Raw genomic sequence first — 21,156 nt, forward strand, 5'->3', positions numbered from 1 at the left:
TTCAAATTTCTCTTCTAAAAATGTATTCATGACGATTGAATTGTGAATAAAAAAAGTTTGTTCAATTCGTCTTGTGCCAAGCGGTCTAAATAATTTTGTTTCAAATTTATTAATGTATCAAGATATGTTTTACCTAAACATGAAACAAAAAACTTGAGAAAATACAAAAACAGTGTTTTTTACATTATTACATTACATTACATTACATTATTAAAAATAAATTGATTGATTGTGTTTCCTAACCATTCAAATTACCATCGTAAAAATGAAGTGTTATTATTTGATTATTTCTAATAGCACAAAAGACATTGAACTGCCACCGATCTTGAAAAGCACGTTCTTTGGTTAAATGAAGATTATCTTGACTCCAATAATGGGAATTCGGTCTTTAAATAATCCATTTCGTGAAATTCAATTCGTTGCACCAAATTATGTTTTTTAAAAAATTTTCGTTTTATTAAAAATTCAGATTTCAAATTTTGACACAAATTGTAAGAATAGGGATGCATTTAATGTTTTCGTAAAATACGATGAATCGACAATTTGCTTACTTCAAGATCTCTTACGGCAACACGTATTGATGCTTTTGGTTAAGGAGTAAAATAAGCAAATAACTTTTAATTCGATTAACTTTTTCGGAAAATGAACCGTGTGGTTTCAAATTGTTGAGGATTCTTTTAACAGTATGCGATTTTGGTCGGTCTATGTGGATATCTTGCAGCAAATAAAGTACACGTTCTTGTAACAACTTTCTCACATTCACCATGTATTAAAAGCAAATTCACATAATCTTCGTTATTAAATTGAGTACGAGCCATTCAAACAATTTTCGAAAGTATCAACAATTGACTAATGACAGTTGAATAAGTATCATTTATTACAAAGCCAACTAAAAGTATAAATAAAAAATTAAAACTTGTTGAAAAATACAATAATAATTTAAAACCTCAAATATCTTGGAATCGACTAAAATATGGAATAGGATTAGTAAATTTTTTTTACATACCTTTGCAAGATAAAGAAAAATACGGGCCAAAAAAAAAATTTAGACCACACCTGCATCCCTAAAAATTTACAGAAAACAATTAATATCTGGATAACGATAATGTTTAGGTATAGGGATTTATACATGAATTTGCCTTCTTTTTTACTGAATGCATTAAATGGAAAAAACCGGGTGGTTCTATACAAAAAATAAAGAAATTTGATATTTGTGAAGTTAAACTTTGAAGACTTTTTATACACACCCTGTATAAAATGAAAAATGTTTACAACATCAGCAACGGTAAATTTTTTTACTAAAGAATAAATAACTCAAAAAGTATGCATTTTTCGGAAAAAGTTTTCGGACAAAAATATATTTAAATTTTACGTCGATTTCAAAAATGTATTAATCTGCAGAGTGTTTTTTTCAAAATAACAAAGTTAGTTATTGGTAGATGGGTGATTCCGTTCTAACTGTGATTTTTTGTATTCAAAATTTCAAGATTTTAAAATTTAACTTTTCTAACTTTTTTATGCATATTATTCATCTATTTTACTGTAAAAATAAAACTCTAAGAGGAATTTACTACAACTTCAAAGCATCACGAGCAAGACACAAATGTCGGATTTTGAGTTCCACGGTACTGACTCATTTATCCACGGTACTGACATGGTAACTTAAGATATTAAACAACAAGTGCATCAATTTTCCTCAGTTTGATCATACACATTAGAATTTATAAGGTAATTAGTTTAAATCATTTGTTACGACAAAAAAAATTAATAATTTATCGGTAAATTCTAGGAATGGACATGACACGGTACTGACATGGTAACTTAAGATATTAAACAACAAGTGCATCAATTTTCCTCAGTTTGATCATAAACATTAGAATTTATAAGGTAATTAGTTTAAATCATTTGTTACGACAAAAAAATTAATAATTTATCGGTAAATTCTAGGAATGGACATGACACGGTACTGACATTCAAGTGATGTAGTATAAGTTTTCTTTAAGTGGCAAGTTATATTGTATAAAAATAATGTTTAAATATCTTAAGAATTATTCAATTAACACAAAATTTTTATTAATTGATTATTAATTAATGACTAGTACAAAAAAACAATACAGGACATTGAATATCACAGTTAGAACGGAATCACCCAGATATTATTAGAAACATAGTATTAGAATCAGTGTATTTACCTCGAAATAATCTAATTGATCAAATCATTCATAGAATATTCATCTTGTTTCACGTATATCATTTCTTTAATTAATAATTTTTGGTAGTTCGTGTCTTGAGCTAAGATTTTTGTGTTTTTAAAATCAAATTAGTCATGATGTTCATTTTTTTCATGTTTATGTAGAGCAGTCGATGCATTTTTGGTGTATTTATGACCATTTATTCTGTTCTCTAAATATTGTGTAGTCATTCCTATACAATTCAGGACATGGTATGGAATATATAATAATATATATATATATATATATATATATATATATATATATATATATATATGTATATATATATATATATACATATATATATATGCATCTAAATATTCTTGATTTTAGGTCTTTTTTGTTTTAAAATTAGTTTTTTTTGATAGTTTTTAAAAGAAAGATAAATTTTGACGTTTCGACTTTTCTTTAAGTCTTTATCAAAATATGATATTGACACTGACAATTTGCTTATTTATATTGATTTATATTGCTTCATCATGAATATCAAAATAAGGATAAAATCAACTTAGAACTTTGTTCCAATAAGAAAAATTAATTTTTCCTTGGTTTCCACATCTCAAATATATTAAATTTATTAGAATTTACAGAATAGAGCTAAAAATTTTACTTAATTTATTTAGGTCTTTTTTATCATTTATAGCTTTTTCGTTCTAATGAATGTGAATCATTTCTAAAAATTCTCGTGTATTAGATTCCGTTTCAAGAATTTTTGAATCTTTATAATTGAATTCGTGTTTTTTAGATATTTCACGGTTCGTTCATGCAGTGCTATTTTTTTTATCGCATTGATGAGCTCTTGGTCTATTTTCTAAATACTGAGATGTCTGCCCTATGTAGACAGCGTCACAATTAGTACAAGGCACTAGATATATAAGATTACATCTTTTGTTTTTTGGTGTTTTTGATTTTAATTTAGTGAAATATTTGGATAATGTATTATGTCTCTTATGACTTATGCTAAAATCATATTTATGGAAATAATTCGATAATTGTTGGGAAAGTCTTTATACATATGGTAAGGAAAAATGTTTAATGTTTTGTTTCTGTTTTGATTCTCAATTGCTTATAGTATATGTTTATCCTTTTCTTGAATATGTTATTCAACTTTTTTGCCGGATAATTATTTTCTTTCAATGTAGTTTTTATTTTTTGAATAGCTAAGCATCTAAATTCAGGATCAGATAGTTGGATAGATCTTTCAGCCGAACTTATTATCACTGATCTTTTTGTGACATAGGATGACACGAATTGAAGTTTAAATATCTTGAGGATCAAGTTGGTTTCGTATACCATTTTGATCTTATATTATTGTTAATTTTATATAATGTGACATCAAGAAAATTGATTCTATTATTTTGTTCAACCTTGATTGTGAATTGAAATTCATCATGATAAGAATTGCATTGTTTACTTAAGTTTCCAATTTAATTCTTTGGTACAGCAGTAATGCAATCATCTACATATATAAATATATATATATATATATTATATATATATATTATATATATATATATATATATATATATATATATACGGTTCCAATTAATTAAAAGTTAAGTGGCGCAGTCAGTAGGATAGTCAATCGAAAGTTAAAGCATATAACATTCGGTTCGTTTCTAGGATTTGTTGACTATTCGAACAAGTAAAGTTAAATTATTGGAACTCTTAGTTGGGGAACTGAATAACTCAACTAGAAGATTTGTGTTGTGCCAGAAACCGGAAGAATCAAGAGGATATTGGTTGTTCCTGTGCAGTCCGAGCCAATGGAAAGGATCTTCATTCTATTGCTGTAAGTGTTTTTATTGTCATATAGAGGAAATATTAAATATTTACCTGACACATCTGACGATTCTGACTCAAATTCTGATTCAATTAACTCAAAGTCAGGATCAAACTCTGTTAATACTATTATAAAATTTAACTTAGCATCACCAAAACTTTTTTCTACGAATAATTTTAATAAAATGGCTACTCCACAATTGCCTATTTTAAAAAAAGAGTATCTTTATATGATACCCGAATTTGATGTAAACAATGCATTACTTCATAGGTTTATAGAAATTTCAGAGAAATTAGTAAGTAAGTTTTATAATACTGTGGATGTAGGGGATTTTCCAAACGAATATTTGATGTCCAGCATCTTAGCAAAAATAAAAGGTGAAGCAGCCATAAACATTTCTTCTTGATAAGAACTTGGCAAAATCTAAAAGATGCACTTCTTTATACTTACGCTGACAAAAGAGATATTTACACTTTAAATATAGAACTTTCAGAAATGAAACAAGGTAATGAAACGCCTTTCAAATTCTATAATAGAATTCAACATTTATTAAATCTTCAAATTTCTTATCTCATGACACATTCTAATGTTAGTGAACATTTAATTTTGGGTAATTACTTTAAAAATTTGGCTCTCAGAGTATTGCTACGCGGTTTAAAAGAACCTTTAGGCACATTAATGCGTACGAAAAATCCAGAAAATTTGAATATTACTTTAAATGTACTTACAAATAATTTTCAAGTTTATATGACCCAGAATAATCATCCGAAAAATCTTTTTTCATCCTTGAATACGCAAAATAATTCATATAAAAATAAAACCACTTTCCAAAATAATGTGGCATATAGGCAGCCACCTACTAGGCAAAATTCTATGCAGAATTATCAAAATACTAATAGAAATTCCGCATCAAACTCGCAAAATCATCCATCAACTTCTTCTAATAGGAATAATACAAACCTTTCTAATAATGGTCAAAACGTCTTTAAACCCAACCAGAAGATTTCCTAATCCAACTCCAATGAGTATGTCTACAAGAAATACATCTAGACCCCAACCTCAAAATTATCAAAATAAGTCCCAACACAATCCGAATCAACCTAGAAATTTTATCTCGGAAGAACTCCATAATATAGACGATTTTGATTGCACTAATGATGAATCCGATAATTTTTTAGAGACACCAGCCTCGGAACCAACCCAAACATTATCGAATTGTTAAACTTAAATAATTCAGAAAGCATGTTAACCTATATAATTTTTCCAGAACAAAATCTTAAAGTTTTAATTGATACTGGTAGCACAAGATCCTTTGTGACACCAGCAGTTGCTGAGAAATATTTCAAAAAATCTTATGTCAAAAAACCCTTCCATGTAAAATCTGCCTTTGGTAGAAGTGAACAAAATTTCTGCACACTCATTCCAATCCCTAAAATGTTTAATTATAGGCAACCGCTCAATTTAGAATATTGCGTTTTCAAATTTCACGATCATTTTGATTGTTTGTTAGGATTGGATAATTTGAAAATACTTAATGCAATTATCGATTTAAATAATAATTTGCTTATGACTCCTTATAGTCAAATTAAATTGAATTACTTTGACATTAAAACTGGATCCACGAATTGTATAGTAGTGCCTCCACGTTGTGAACAAGTAATGAAATTAAATATTGAAAAAGTAAAAAATGGTAATGTTATTATACCATATACACAAATTGGGAAACTAGAAATCCCGGAATGTCTAACAAAAGTTGAAAATAATATAGCTTTATGTACAATTTTAAATCCTTCAGAATCCAACTTTCGAGTAGATTTAAGCCCTTCTATTAGTGTTGAGACATTCGATGAATACGAACAAACTCTCAACCCAAATTTTAATGAAATTTATTGTGAAAATGTTAAATTTGATGATTCGAAAGTTAGAACTGAACATATGAATTCCGAAGAGAAACAATCTGCATTAAAATTAATTCAAGAGTATAGTGATATTTTTCATGTTGAAGGAAATCAACTCACCTTCACGAGTAAAATAAAACATCACATTAAAACTTCTAATGAAATACCTATTTATTCAAAATCATACAGGTACCCTGAGATTCACCGAACGGAAATTCAAAATCAAATACGAAAAATGTTAAGTGATAATATTATTAGACCATCCAATTCTCTATGGTCTAGCAACATTTGGATAGTCCCAAAGAAGCTAGATGCTTCTCAAAAGCCGAAGTTTTGACTCGTTGTTGACTATCGAAAACTGAATGAAATCACAATTGAAGATCGATATCCATTGCCAGATATTACAACGTTACTAGATAAGCTTGGACGTTGTCAATATTTTACAACATTAGATCTCGCTTCTGGTTTCCATCAGATCGAAATGGCTGAGGAATATATTCCGAAAACAGCCTTTAATATAGAAAATGGGCACTATGAATATGTGCGCATGCCCATGGGTCTGAAAGGAGCTCCTGCAACCTTTCAAAGGGTCATGGACAATATCCTAATGGGTATACAGAACAAAAAATGTTTGGTGTACCTTGATGATATAATTGTGTTCCAGTTTACAAGAACACATCACAAATTTAAAAGAAGTATTCAATAGATTAAGAGATTCTAATTTTAAATTACAAATTGATAAATGCGAATTCTTGCGAGAAGAAGCATATCTGGGACATATTGTCACGCCAGAAGGTGTAAAACCGAACCCAGATAAAATTTTAGCAATACAAAAATTTCCAATACCAAAAAATTCAAAACAATTAAAAGGTTTCCTTGGACTCCTAGGGTATTACCGAAAATTTATAAAAGATTTTTCAAAATTAACTAAACCACTAACTATTAGAATGAAAAAAAATGCATTTATTAATGTAAATGATTCAGATTACGTCGAATGCTTTGAAATGTGTAAAAATCTGTTGATGAATGAACCAATACTTCAATATCCAGATTTTACAAAACCCTTTAATCTTACCACAGACGCCAGCAATTATGCTTTAGGTGCTGTTCTAAGTCAAGGCAAAATGATTCAGAATGCAACTATTCTGTAATCGAGGAAGAACTTCTTGCCATAGTTTCGGCAACCAAATACTTCCGCCCCTATCTTTTTGGCAGAAAATTTACAATAGTTACCGATCATAAACCACTCCAGTGGTTATTCTCACTTAAAGATCCAAGTTCAAAACTTGTTAGATGGCGCTTGAAACTTGAGGAATATGATTATGATATCGTATACAAAAAGGGTGCTTTAAATACCAATAGCGATTGTTTATCACGAATTCAAATAAATATCAATGAAACTGAATTACAAGAACCTCAATGTTCTAAAAAATTATTAGTTTATATGGACAAATTTAATAAAAAACTATCATCAACTCCCAACGATAATGTATCGCTAATAGTTGAAACAGATAATGAAAGTAATAATAATGAGAATGACGACGAAGATATAACTGTTCTTACAAATGAGGAAAATCCTGTAATTGGTATACCAATTTCAGATTCAGCGATAAATGTTGGTAAAAATCAATTAATATTTTCAGAAGTAAATTTCGAACCAGCCATACCTACTATTATGAAACTGTATGAAAATGAACAAAGAATTGTTGTGCAATTATCTAAAAACAATTTTGAGCAAGATGTCATTAATTTCGTGAAAGAATACATAGTACCAAAAACTAAATATTTTATTTATTTAGAAGACCCAATTTATGAAAAATCCAGTGTCGTTCTACATAATCACTTTCAAGATTCTCAAATTGACTTTGTTAAATGTAATAAAAAATTAATAGATGTTCCTTTAAATGAAATTAAAGAAGTAATTCAAAATTACCACGAAGGTAAGACTAATCTTAGAGGACTAGATGAAACTGAAAATCAATTAAAAGCTTTGTATTACTGGCCAAATCAAAGAGCATCTATATAAACTTATATAAACGAATGTGAAGTTTGCCAGTTAAGCAAATATGTATGATAGAAAACCAATAAAACCATTTTTAAATGTTACCCCCACAGCTACTAAACCTTTCCAAATTTTGCATTTAGACAAGATAACCTTAGAAAATAGTAAGTTTCTTACGATAATAGATTCATTTTCCAAATATGGTCAAATGTATGAATTAAAATCTAGACAAGGAATAGAGGTAGCTCATTAGTATAGTAGCCATTAAATATTTTACACACCACTGTATACCAGAACAAATAATTTCGGACAATGGAACTGAGTTAAAAAATTCTGTTGTAAAAGAACTATTAGAAACGCATAAAATTAAAATTCATTTCATAAGTTCCCAACATCCAAAATCGAATGGAATTGCAGAAGATTCCACTCTACAATTATTGAACACGTCAGACTTTTGAATAATAAAAAAGATTTTAAAAATGAGACTATTGAAAATAAAATACTTTACGCATTATTAGCCTATAATAATAGCGTTCATTCTGCAACAAAATTGAAACCAAACGAAATAATTACCGGACACATAAACAGTAATATACCTTTCGATATAAAAATTGATCAACAAGTAGTTAATAATTATATACAAAATCATAAAGATAAAATGAAAATTTTATACTCGAATTCAAATCAAAAATTACAGGAAAACAAATGAAAAATAATCTCTAAAGCAAATAAATGCCGTGAAGAATTACCAGATACAATACCCACTAAAGTGTACGTACGTAATAAACAGGCACAAGGTAAAACTAAAAATAAATATAATAGTGAAGAAATCAAAAGCAAAAATACCCGACTAAAAACAGCTAAAATCGCTACTAGACACAAAAATACTTCAGAAAATATTCATCTTTCAAACATAAAACGTCCTAAAAAGACTCCCTATAAATTTATTTTAGGTTCGTCACCGTCGGAGACGCAAAAGTCAATATAAAAGATGTTACCTATAACTTGGGAATACTTCCCATAAATCTTGGATATGCCAAGCTGCACAAATTCAGTCATACTTTTGTTCATTTTTATAATTTAAGTCCACTACTCGTAGAATATAATAAGTTAAGTATAATAATAATAATTAAGTTAAATATAATCACGTTAAATATAATATGTCTAATAATACATTTTTTTATTCTGAAACGGAAAATATTGTAAATATAATAGAGTACACTAGGAATAGTATAGAAGAAAAATTTTATAACATTTATATTCATTCTACCTTAGATAGACCAAAGAGAGGGTTAATTAACAGTCTTGGATCAATAGTAAAAACAATTACAGGTAACTTGGACTCTGAAGATGGAGAAAGAATTTATTCAATTATGGAACATTTAAAACAAAACCAAGAAAACTTGCAAAATCAAATAAGAATGCAATATTCTGTTAGTCGCCAAATAATTGATAATTTTAATAAGACAATTCAGTATAATGAAAAATTATTAAAAACGAAAATATTTGAGATAAGAGATATTCTAGATTTTCAAACAAATGCGGAAAATATTAAATATTTGAAAGAGTTATTCAACGAACTTCTTATCACATTCAATGTAATTCAAGACATTTTAGAAACGGTTGAAAATTCCTTGACCTTCTGTAAACTTAGAACATTACATCCAAGTATTATAAAATCTCACGATTTATTTGTAGAGTTGCAAAAAGTGCATTATTACTACCAAGCCGAATTACCCTTTGAATTAAAACATAAAAATATTATAGAATTCGAAACCGTCATAGACGTAGTTTGTAAAGTAGAAAATAACCAAATACAATATTTTTTATCGATACCCATTAACTATAATATTTTATTTAATCTTTTTTATATATTACATATACCTACAGAAATTGAATCAGAATACGTAACATTAATACCTAATTCAAAATTTTTAATTAAATCAAATAATGTCATTAAACCTCTAAATGACATTTGTACTCGCGGCAATATTTTTCAATGTCCTAACCATTTGCAAGACAATAATAATTATGGATGCGAAGAAAACATATTGCTAGCAGGAAATTCTACATATTGTCAATATACAAAAATTGAAATAATTAAGAATCACATTGAAATTATTCCGGAGATAAATCAAGTTTTGGCAATATTTCCCGTAGAAGAAAAATTAATCATAAAATGTAAGCAAGAAACTGAAGTGAGAACTCTTAAAGGCATTTATTTGATAGAAAATTCATCATGTAAAATTATATTTAGGAACCAAGAGTTAATATTTCAACAAAAAACGTTTGGAGAACCTTTTGTAATAAATGAATTAAATTTGAAATTAAATCAATTACACGTTTCTCCAATGAAGATCGATTTAAATCAACTGGTAATGCCAATATTCACGGGAAACACTAATTTTCACATTCCCAGTATTTGGACTATTTTTCTTTATATAGCATTGATATTGGCCTTCTTGGGGATTTTGTATAAGAGAAAACATTCAGGAAGGACAAGTAAGAATCACCCGCAGGCAACAGAAGATGGGATCCAGCTTCCAGGAGAAGCTTCCTTCTAAAGGAGGAGGTGTCACCTACGCCATTGCCCTTAGGTGAACAGTATACTGTGCTGATTAAGAACTTATTTTATTGTAGAATTGCTTAGCTTGTGTTTACTAAAAGTTGTTGATAGAATTTATGTCAGAAATAAAGTTAGTTTATAAAAACACGGTTCCAGTTAATTAAAAGTTAAGTTATATATATATATATATATATATATATATATATATATATATATATATATATATATATATATATATATATATATATATATTATTAAATTAATCAGCATAATTTTCTACACAACACATCAGGCGTATGCAACCTAACTAAATAATTACCGAAAAATGTTTTCCTTATTCGATTAATAAGAAGAGAAAAGAATTTTTGTATATAAAATGTTAAAAGCGATTCTAAACAAATGAAGGGGTGATGACAAAAAGTGTATTAAAAGAAGAGATAATTTTTAACAGTAATTGTTTCATTGAAAAGTCATAATACATTCGTCTATTTATCTTACAGAACGAATTTAGAATATTTCAATATAATTTTCTGTAAATTAAAAATGTGTACAAAAAATTGATTCCCCACTAATACAAAATGATGATACTAATTAAGAAAATGGTTTCTATTCCCACCAAAACGAACACCCCCACTTTGAGGCAAAGCTGCAATTATATAATCAAAGATTTTCTCTAAATTGAATTGGAATGGAAGAAAATACTTTATTAAACGACTCAAAAGATCCCCAGTTTAACCCGTTTGAAATTTTAAAGTTCCAAAAGAATGATTGCATATGTATGAAAAACAAAACGAAACATTTTTGTTATCTTGCTATTATTTTTGATAGTTTATCGGGAATACTGTAAGTTTAAAATTTCCCATAATGTAGAATTGTCCTCATCCCCGAATAAGATAAACGATATCAGAAAATATTCTATTAAACGTTATGTTTCTTATAAATATCAAAAGTCAATTCAATAACAAATTCTTCCAACAAAGACAAAGGCATCTAAGAAGGGGCTGTACGGTCAATTTTCGTTATCAGTATTATACCCTCAACATGTATAGTTATTTTGGTATTACCATCGATTATTTATCTAGAATACAGTGATTTTAAAATTTCTCATATTTTAGGGTGGTCCTTATCTCCAATTAAATAAACATTATGAAAGGACTCTACCGAACTTATCTCATATGTATCAAAAAAAATGTATTCGTAATGTTATGTAAACACACAATTCCTGGAACAAAGACAAAGGCATCCAAGAAGGAACGTCAAGGTCATTTTTCATTATCGGTATTAAACCCTCTTTATAATGTAAACAAACTATTCCACAAACTGATAAAAAGGATTCCAAAACTGCACTGCACGTGTTGTTTTTCAAATATAGTGAATATCAACCCAAGGATACTTTCAACAAAAAAAGGTTCTAATAATGGTCAATAGCCCTCAGGGGGTCGCACTGCGACTACGGGTGTGGCAAGCCCGAGGTACCCTAGCTAGAGATCCACCCCACTCCCAAGGTGGACTCTTCTCAAAAAACCCCACTATTCCTAGAAGATTTTCCTCCTCCGACGCTATTAGTTTACGAGGGCTAGGGGGCTTCCTACCTTTTTTCCTGTATCCCGGATTGGTTCTGCGTTGTAGTCTGCTGGGAGTGCATCGCCCTGCTTTCGGTTCGTCACCGAAGTAGCTGCTGATGCTGATGTGAGCTAGTCTCTGCCGAGGTGGATGATGGCGCGGGATCGGAAGCCAGCCACTACGGGCCCTGATCAGGTAGTATGTATTGAATGTGGAAGTCGGAAGTTCACATCGCCCCGGGCGAGTCTGGTCCGTCTGTGTGTTCCGGGACTGGCTAAGCGAGGATTGGGCCTCAGTGAACTGGGGTAGGCGACAGCCGAGGGTACACCCGTTCTCAATCAACTCGACCCGCCCCCTTACATACGAAGCGCTGGTGACAAGAAATAAATGGATAGCTATAGTTCAAACGACGAAAAAACTGCATTGTCTTTAGAAGACAAAGGACAAAATGAAGGAGATATGACCCCAACAGGGTATCACTGGATGTTTACTACAGACCCTAGTGTTAGGAGATCCTCATTGGCAAGAACACCACCAATGAATCGCAAAGATTCAACTGCCTCTGCCACGGATGATGTTTTTGCTAGCCTAGAGACAAACTCTGGCACACGTCAGGATGACAAGACTGGGAGCCACAGTAACACGGCGTACGAAGCAAGTAGCGACAACAGTCACGATGGACTGGCAAAAAATACCAGTCCAGACAAAAAGAAACGAAAGCGAGACTCACATGGAAAGCATATCCCGGATGATACTAGCCAAGAGATGACTGCTGCTATGACCGCCTTGGGTAGTCTTAATAAAAAAGTCGACGAATTAAAAAATGAAGTCAAAGTGAGTACAAAGACAAAAACTGAAATCAAGGCAATAACGAGAGAGCTCGTAAGCATAATGGCAACCCTGAACAGAAGAATGGATGTTTTAAACATCAGACACACGCAGATGGTGCGAAACAACACTGAGCAATCATCGCCAGGTAAGAGCAAAACTGCTAATAATTTAGCTAAACCAGAGGACAATAATCCTAGCTACGCAAGACAAAGTATAGGAGTCCAAGCTGATGAAACCGACATAAGACGAGAGTTACTCGATCTTACAAATGAAATACGTACCAGGGTTGAGACGCAAATAACAGCAAGAAAAGGATGGACAGGGCTAGAAGAGGTAATACATCTCGAGTGGCCAGAAAGCTGCTACCAAAGCACCGTTGTTACAGAGCTGGGATCGCTTAGAGAGCTTCGAGGAGACCTGGTAATAGTAGCAGACCCTGATGTAACCTTGACCACCACTACGGAAAGCGACCTAAAATGCAACTTTCCGGAAATAACAAGCCTTATGTGCGAAGAACTTGAGGAAGGGTGTATTGAATATGTGAGGACGAACACCGAGGTCATACTCAGCAAAGGCAAAAATGGAGCAAGGTCAAGAACCATGTACATGCTGCCGTACAAGGTCAACCCAGAAGGGAAAAACGACATGGGTCAACTATATCAGTTGCTAGGCAAACTGCAAGCAGAGGTTCAAAACCATGGAGTGACGGAAATTCAAGTAGTAGCCTTCGGCAAAATTGATAAAATCTACCTTAGAAAGTGCGCAGAAGGTATCTTCAGAGGATCTGAGGTCAAAGTGCAAGTTATTATACCTAGAGATCCAAGCCGACTAGCACCTAAGTCAAGTAAGGGAGGACCAGCGACGACAACAGAGAAGATTATAATCAAATCTGAAGGAAAGCAATATGCTGACATACTCCGTTCGATCAAGAGTAGTGTGAACATAGATGAGATGGGTGTTAAGGTAAAAGGCATTAAGAAAACCGCTAAGGGTGATGTCCTTATGGAGATACTTGGAGAAAAAAATCAAGTAACCGCCCTCAGACAAGCTATAATGGACAAGGATAAAGATACCCAGGTAGAAATTAAAAGAGATGAAGACATTATTCATATCTCGGACATAGACGGAGATATGAACGCAAAACAGATAGAGCAAGATGTCAGGAAAAGCGTAGCAAACGCAAAAGAAGATGACGTCCGAGTGCTCTCTTGCAGACCAAACCAGAGGGGAAACCAAACTGCTACACTTGCGGTCAAAAGAAGAGTGGCCAGCGAATTACTCAAAATGGATACTGTGAGAATAGGGTGGGCACCGTGCCAGGTCCGAGCAAGGGTCAAAATCACCAGGTGTTACAAATGTTTGGAGTTTGGCCACCGCACCAATGAATGCAAAGGAACCGATAACTCGAAGATGTGCCTTAAATGCGGCAAAGATAACCACAAGGCCAAAGACTGTACTAACAAAAGCTATTGCCTAACATGCAAAAAAGACGGTCACAGAGCTGACCAGACTGCTTGCCCTTACTACCTTAAGCTTGTAAAGGAAAAATCAAAAGCAATTAGTGACACCAGACGCAGGCTCAGCACTGCACGCGGTCAAAACTTTAGTGTTCAATATTAAAATACTTCAAGCCAACGTTGGACGTGCCTATACAGCCCAAGATATGGCGTATGCCACCGCAGTTCAGCAAGGTATTGATATTATGGTAACTGGGGAACCGAACAAAAAAAGGACCAAAGAAGCAAACTGGATCAAGGACAGCAGGCATAATGTGGGGGTCCTACTTCTGAATAAAAAGCTTAGCGTAATAAACCACGTAGTCGGAGATGGTCACGTAATTATCAAACTCAAAGATCTTGAGCTGATATGTTGCTATATATCCCCAAACATCAGCATGGAAGACTACAAAACTGAGGTGGACAGTATAATGGAGCACATAACGAACAACAGTGATGCCATTATTCTGGGAGACCTAAATGCCAAGTCCCCAATGTGGGGATCACCTGTAACCGATGAAAAGGGTCAATACTGGGTGGAATGGATCAACGCTCGCGATTTGGTGGTTCTGAATACTGGAAATGAGCCCACATTTATCCGAGGAGATAGCGAGTCCTTTATTGATGTCACCATAGCAACCAATCGTGTATCTCAAAGAGTAACCAACTGGGAGATACTTGATACCGAAACACTGACAGAGCACAGATATATCGCATTCGAAATTAAAGTAGATAGAGCGAAGACCAAAACAACTTCAATAAGGCCCCTTATTGATTGGACCGCCTTTAAAGCCTGCATAGAGTTGCTTACCATTACTCCAGATGAAATGAGTCATGAAACAGTAACCAAGCTGATACAGATGGCAAGCAAGAACAGCACGCAAAATCGAATTCTAAAGACTGAAACATCATATTGGTGGAATGAAAACATTGCTGAAAAACGGTCACTATGCAACAGATTAAGAAGGGTACAACAACGTGCGGCGAGAAGAAACAACCCAAATCGAGACGATATTGAAGCAATGAAAGAGGCGTACAAGACCAATAGAAGGGAACTCTGCTGCCTAATTAAGGAATCAAAGAAGAAATACTGGAACGACATATGCAAAGAACTCGATAATAATATATGGGGAGATGCGTATAAGCTAGTAGCAAAAAAGCTTAATACTCTAAAACCCTATGAGCTTGACATCGAAAAGAAATCCGAAATCGTGGCAGTACTGTTTCCACCCGGAAATGATAAGTGGAGATACCCTGAAAAGGAAGCTCCAGCCCCACCCTTCACAGCAGAAGAGCTAAGGAAGGTAGCCCAAAGTATCAAATGTGGAAAATCACCTGGAATTGACCAAATTCCCCCTAAGGCTATCAAAATAGTAGCAGATTGTGCCCCAGATTGGTTATTAGGCATGATGAACAAACTACTTCAAAAACAGGAATTTCCAAATGAATGGAAAGTTGCAAAGATGGTTTTAATACTAAAACCAGGAAAGCCAGCTGAGTTACCTAGTTCCTACAGACCACTCTGTCTGTTAAATTCCTTGAGCAAGTTACTAGAAGCGTTCATACGGGGAAGACTACAAGATGAGCTTGAAGACAGAGGAGGGTTGCACATGTGTCAGTATGGCTTTCAAAAAGGGAAATCCACGATCCAGGCTGTAGAAGCTGCACTGAATACTGTAACGGAGTTCAAAAGTAGATTCTGCACCCTTGTCACAATTGACGTTAAGAATGCTTTCAACACTGCATGTCACAGCCTGATTATCAAAGAGCTACAAAAAAGGAATATATCGACATATCTAATAAACCTTGTCTCTAACTATTTAAGAAACAGAAAGCTGCAATTAGAAAAGAATAGGGAGATGGATATTACGTCAGGTGTTCCCCAGGGTTCCGTCCTAGGCCCACTGCTATGGAATGTACTATATGACGGCGTGCTGAGCTTAGAACTAACTCGTAATGCTGTAACAATAGGATTTGCTGACGATCTGGCGCTGATAGTCGGAGCAGAAAGCCAACAGACATTGGTTACTAACACCAACATGTGCCTGGAAAAAATAAATACCTGGATGAGAGACAACAAGCTTGCTCTTGCCCCCCACAAAACTGAGGCAATCCTACTAAAGGGTAAACAAAAGAGGGAGAAAATAAGCTTCAGCGTAGACGGAGTCAATATAAAGCCAGCAAAGAACTTGAGATACCTAGGTATAACCATTGACGAAAGTAGAAATTTTGGCAAACATGTAGAAACAGTAACAAAGAAAGCTACAGAAAGGGTGTCCAAACTTGCTCGGATTATACCAAACGTAGGAGGTCCTAGGCAAAGCAAAAGAGCAGTGTTGTGTAGTGCTATGCAAAATATTGTCCTATATGGAGCCCCAATATGGCAAAAAGCGCTTATGAGAAAAAAGCACTTTACTACGGTCAATAGAGCACAAAGAGACATGCTGTTGCGAGTAGCCTCCGCCTTCCGAACTGTGTCTGGAGTAGCACTCCAAGTAATTACGGCTACGGTGCCCATTGACCTCTTAGCCCAGGAAAGAACATCCAAGTACAAATCGCTACAGAATAGCAACGAAGCTAGAGAAAGTTCCCTCACAACATGGCAAACTAGATGGGAAGGTGAGACAGTAAAGGCCCAATGGACCAAAAGGTTAATACCAGACATCAAGCCGTGGGTTAAGTGCGAGCACCGCCAGGTAGACTACTACCTGACACAGGTCCTAACAGGACATGGCGTCTTTCGATGCTATGCTAAACGGTTCAGAAAAGACACCACGGATAGATGTATATACTGTGCCGCCGTAGACACCGCCGAACATACCATCTTCGTATGCTACAAGTGGAGAGAGGTCAGAGACAGGACTTACAGACAGCTGGAATGCGAGCTCACTCCAGACAACATTGTAGAGAAGATGCTTGACAGCACAGAGAACTGGAAATTGGTGCAGAACTTGGCTAAGAGTATTCTCAGCAACAAGGAAAAAGATGAAAGGCAAAGACAGCAGAGAGAAAGGAACCCGAACTCCTAATCCCGAGAGGGGAAGGGAGACGTAGGGTAAAAGGAAACCACTGATAGCCCGTCACTCATGAAGTATGTTCCAGGAACGATGCCATAAGTGACAAAAGGGGCCGTAGACGACTAGAAGGACACTCCAACCGTCCGAGCCTCTCTGCAAAGCAGGACTCCGCAGAGGTGGTGAATGTTTCCCAGCAAATTGCTGAGGAAGTGTGACAAGTCGTTATTTAAAAAAAAAAAATAATGGTCAATAACAGAATATAATATAAACTAAAGATTTCTAAAATAAACACATCAGACTCCATTGTTTCATTAAAAATATTGAATGCTAAATACCCTACCTACATTATAAAAATTTTTTGTAGAATAACCATTGTTTTTCTGAACATATTAGGGCTAAAATTACTAATCAGTGAGAAGGAATTCATTCAGATTATAAAAATCTTTGAGTAATTTTTTGAAACAATTGAGAAAATTTTCCAAGATAAGGTTTAATTTTTTGATCTTTGAGTATAAATCTTGCTTGCGTACTAATTATACAGAATGTTCATTACTTTTCAACAATAATGTTTGAAGATAGGAAAATTAAAAAAAAATTTGTTTTTTCACTTACTATGCAAATATTATTGGAATTTATGATTTAGAGTGGGTAGTTAATTTGATACGAAAAATGATTTGTACTCACATAACATTGTCCACAAAGGAAAGGCTCCATGTCCATGTTGCATTTCCATGATTTCCATCACTTAAAATCGATTCGCGACACGCCGAAACCGATACCGGAAAGTGCAAGAAAATCTCAACAGATTACTCAGAAAGTAATTTGAATGGAAATCACATCTACAAGTTAATTAATTATCATTTATATTGATCAAAAGGATCCATGTACTACTACTTCGAATCAAAGTTAATTTGAGGTGTATTGAAGCAGTTAAATCATATGATTATCATCGTAATTATTATATAGTTACTAGAATCAAATATGTTGAATTTTAAATTATACCGGGTGATAACCATGCGATGACATTATATCATCACATATTTTGAAACTTGTGTAAGCATAAGAAAGTTGTAAATTCAGAATTAGATACTTTTATATACATACTGAACCTCTTCAAGATGTTTTCAAATGATTCTTTTAATTTAAAATTATAGATTGCTTTAGAATAATCTTAAGATATAATATTTTTACATTGCTTCCTGTACATTTCGATTATATATTTCATTTTATTTCTCTAATTTTTACACAAAATTCTACACACATGATCAATTGTATCGAGATTAACAACAACAAATACAATATTCAAATTTAACTTTATGCTCCAAAAGATCCCTAAAGATTTCGAAAACATTGTTTTGTAAGTTTAAAATGAATGTTAAAAAAGTTATTCAAAAATAAATTGACTGTATTTTTTTTTTCATTAATTAAAATCTATAACTTTATTTATCTCTTCAAAATATTCTCAGAATTCCCAAAAACACAAAAACCAACAATAACTGATCAAAGTTCTGCTCACTCAATAAATAACAAAAAAAACATTTCAATCAAAATTTGGTGCAATAATTCGTATCGAAAGTTTTAGAAAAATTTGAATAAAGAGTTTTAATAACTAATTTTAGTATTTCCTTTATACGAGGTACATCCACAATGTAAGTTCCTTTTCTAAGTTACAATGAAAACCTATATTTCGGATATTCATAGGGGATGAAACTTTAAGACCTTTCGATACCCCTAAGCAAATTCCGACACCTCGACAACTTATTTTCACCGTTTGGTCAGACGTTTTGCCGTTTTATTTATGCACATGCGTGACCAATAAGAAACAGAACGATCTCCGAGGATTACTGTCAAATTGTTTTTTTTTTCCACGATAATGCCCCATCTCACACTGTGACGTAACATGAAAACTGCTCCAAGAATCATCCTCCGAATAGCTCTGACCTCCCTCATACCGACTTTCTTCTTTCCTTACACCTAAAATCTTTCCTTGGTGGTCAACACTCCAACTTTGATGACGAGCCGAAAGAACATGTTACAACATGGTTGCAAACACATGCGGCAACCTTCTACGAAGAAGGCACACAAAAACTTGTCCTAAGTCATGAAAAATTTTGGAAATAACATAGAAAATTAGGTTAACAGTATAAAAAATATGTTTTCTGACCTGTACTCGTATTTTTTTATAACCAAATGGAACCTTCTTTGTAGATATACCTCGTATATAATATTATAATATCAATTTCTCAGCATAAATTTTGGAACAATTGATGGAGAAAAAGTTATTTGATTCAAAATATTAGTAACGTTAAAATTTGTAGTTTGAATTTTTGTTATAAAGATTGAAGAACCATTTTTTTTGTTATTTATTCAACAATCACCTACTTTTTGGCATACCGCTTTATCGATTCGCACAATATATATTATTCGTTTCGTTAACGGGTTAAAATTTCGCGTAGAATCGCGCACCAACACCTGAAACAAAAACATGAATTGTAATATATTTTTTTTAAATATTCTTGCAAATAAAAAAATATAAAAAAATATGAAAATGACTGCTTTAATACATGGATTGAGTATTATCCATATTCCTTCTGAAAACATATATTCACTTCAAACCATTCAATTAAATATAAATAATCATATACAGATTGCCCCTGTATGAATAATAACTGAAAATTATGTAACTATATATTCAGAAAAAACTTTTATTAATTCTCAAATCCGTCGGCTACTAAAATATTCCCCCTCGTATAATATCAAGTCCACAATTTTTAAATGGTACCCGGTATTATAAATACAAAGTTATATAACCTAAGATGTTATAACTTATTCGATAATATATATAATAATTGAGATAGTTATAAATCAAAATTTTATCAATAAAATCAAATTTTCAAAATGTACTTCTCAAATAATATCTGAATTCCAAGTAAAAAATGACCCACCTAATCAAATTTGTCGAATTCGCCTTCATGGTTTTCAAGTTACACAAAATATAACACGAAAATGTCTTATAGAAAATTACTTTTCACACTAAATGTGCGATTCTCAAACGATATTTTAAAATAAAATTGTGTCCGCTTTCGAATTCCAATTATACAAAAAATTCTTTTTTTGTTTCAAAACCTGATTTTATTAGTTGTTTACAACTAAAAGTTTAAAGATTTTTTGTTATTTAACAGAAGAGAGGCCCACATTATTTTATTTCTGAAATTACTTTTATCAATTTTGATATACAGGGCTTTTCTCAACTATTTGTATTTTACAATATAATATAAGAAAAATATCAATCATTTATATATTTCCTGGTAGTTTTCCAAAAAAATTCCGTTCTTACAAACACATTTTTATGTAAAAATTTGGAAAGTAAATCATATATATAAGGGTGAGCCATTTGTATTTGAGATTAAAAAAAAAATTCATTTACCTAGCTATTTAAACATCAATTACGATAACAATTAAACTTATTTACAGGACGTCCCAATAATAGTTAAAGAAGAATGTTATTAAAATTAAAAAAAATAGTAGATGTCTTTAAGGATTATATTTTGAAATTATCTATACATAATTTAGGCACCTGTGATTAATAACCTGGTGTATTACATATAGTGAAAACAATCTTCGATATACACGGTGGACGAAGAGAGATCCAGCCTCTCATTTTCTTTCTACTTTTAAATACCCCACACCCTGTATTTTATAAGTCAAATTGAATCTTCATTAAACTAATAGATGTTATAATGCATCCTGATATTAAATTTTTTTTCAT

The 21,156-nt window shown here is 32.4% G+C and overlaps 1 protein-coding gene across 2 annotated transcripts in view; it reads right to left on the reverse strand.

Moving 5' to 3' along the window:
* The window catches only part of LOC130890709 (UNC93-like protein), a 223,457-nt gene extending 202,594 nt beyond the window's left edge, over window positions 1–20,863 (reverse strand). The window contains exons 1-2 of one of the 2 annotated variants that reach the window (XM_057794954.1): window positions 20,333–20,863; window positions 19,770–19,859 (exon numbers count right to left, since the gene is read on the reverse strand). The gene's annotated coding sequence lies outside the window, so the exon portion shown is untranslated. Of the gene's footprint in view, window positions 1–18,071; window positions 18,212–19,769; window positions 19,860–20,332 lie in introns of those variants that run through there. The other variant, XM_057794958.1, reaches the window with a different exon arrangement.
* Between the last annotated feature and the right edge of the window lie 293 nt (window positions 20,864–21,156).

The sequence above is a fragment of the Diorhabda carinulata genome, chromosome 2 (genome assembly GCF_026250575.1).
Source record: "Diorhabda carinulata isolate Delta chromosome 2, icDioCari1.1, whole genome shotgun sequence".
NCBI classification, from domain to species: domain Eukaryota; kingdom Metazoa; phylum Arthropoda; class Insecta; order Coleoptera; family Chrysomelidae; genus Diorhabda; species Diorhabda carinulata.